Source organism: Mastomys coucha, unplaced genomic scaffold (genome assembly GCF_008632895.1).
Source record: "Mastomys coucha isolate ucsf_1 unplaced genomic scaffold, UCSF_Mcou_1 pScaffold15, whole genome shotgun sequence".
Classification (NCBI taxonomy): domain Eukaryota; kingdom Metazoa; phylum Chordata; class Mammalia; order Rodentia; family Muridae; genus Mastomys; species Mastomys coucha.
In genome coordinates this window covers 94,679,877-94,681,422 of record NW_022196897.1, presented here as the reverse complement: position 1 = coordinate 94,681,422, position 1,546 = coordinate 94,679,877, and the positions used below count along the sequence as shown (strand labels likewise).

Genomic DNA, 1,546 nt, shown 5'->3' with positions numbered 1-1,546 from the left:
AAAAAAGAACCTTACTTTTCTATATTGCATAGTATTATACTACAACTTAAACATCCCAGTAACAAAATTAAGTTTCCATTATTTACTAAGTTTGTAACAACTTAGTAAGGCTGTATTTGTTGTTTGTTTGCTTAAATCAGATCCCCCTGACCTAAAATAATTCATGCAGATGGTACTAAAGAGATTAGTTGCATTTGCATTATACTTCATGATGAGGTTATACAATTGAGCTTATAGATAACGTTGAGTAGCAGATGTACTATATACCCCCAGGTCTGTGGCAACCTCTCTCATTTGATCATACGAGCTTGTATTATTACAGTTGTTAAAATTTGTAGACACAGAATCTCATGTACCCCAGGTTAGCCTCCAAATGGCTAGGGAGACAAGGATTACTTTTAACTCATGGTCATAACAGAACTTCATAAATGCTTTTTTACTTCCCTTTTGAATTTTACTATTAGTGATAGGACTTTAACTTAAAGTTTTAATTTTAAAGCTAATATTTATTGTACAAAAATTAGTGTTGTGGAAGTTTTTGTGTGTGTTTATCTGCTCAGGAACTAGGGTAATCTGAATTAGATTTTCAGATATTTACTTTTATAACCTTGTGCTTGCCGTCTTTAAGTCCTGTGATTGAACAGTAAGGCTCTGTATGTGCTAGACAAGTGCTTTATAGCTAAAATACTAATGTGTATTTACATTGTGAGATTAAACAAATACCCAAAAGACAAACATGCTAATTTTAAGTCTATTGAGTTTAACATTATGTTCTGATAAAAATACCTTAAGTAATTAATGGATGTTATAGTTACTTCTACCTAGTTTTTTTTTTTTTTCTCTCTAGCAAGAATCCTTCCTATGTATTTTGACATTTTGTATTCTTTTCTGTATTACTTGCCATGTTATTTATGGAACCAAGGATGACTTAGAAACGCTTTTATAGTATTCTTTCATTCTCTTCTTAGTGTCTACATGGTCTTAGTAGTATGGTCTTATGTATGTGTATTATCCTGAGATTCTAGTATTACTTCAGGACTACCCATAATTATGCTTCCATTATTGACATGGACATTTTATGGGAAATGACCTGTTTGATAGATTTGCCACTTTTGAACCTCAGTGTATTTTCATACAAACCTGAGTAGTATGACTACTATGAATTAACTTGAATATAATGTTGACATACTTAATATTGTAACACTTACAATAATGGTAGTTAATTTTTCTAAACTTTATCTAAATGTTTAAAAACTAAGAATGATATGAAAGTTAAAAAGTGTTCAATCTAACTAGATCCCTCCTCCAAATGCAGGCTATAAGAGTAGAAGTTGCCCTTGTGAGTTGCTGAATGACTATAAAAGATGCAGTGTAACTGTGTCCTGTTTTAGACCCATCAACCCTATGCATCTGGACTGGTGTTAAATGTGTGAACAGACTTCTTTCCATAATCAATTACTGCAGCTTTAATTTATTATTTTTAGATATTTTCTTTATCTACATGTAAATTTCTCCTTTCCCAGTTTCCCCTCCAAAAAACAAAGAA

At 31.4% G+C, this 1,546-nt stretch overlaps 1 protein-coding gene across 4 annotated transcripts in view; it reads left to right on the top strand.

The window, feature by feature from the left end:
* Mettl15 (methyltransferase like 15) overlaps positions 1–1,546 on the top strand; it is a 186,796-nt gene that overhangs the window by 60,969 nt on the left and 124,281 nt on the right. The gene's annotated exons all lie outside the window — the stretch shown is intronic.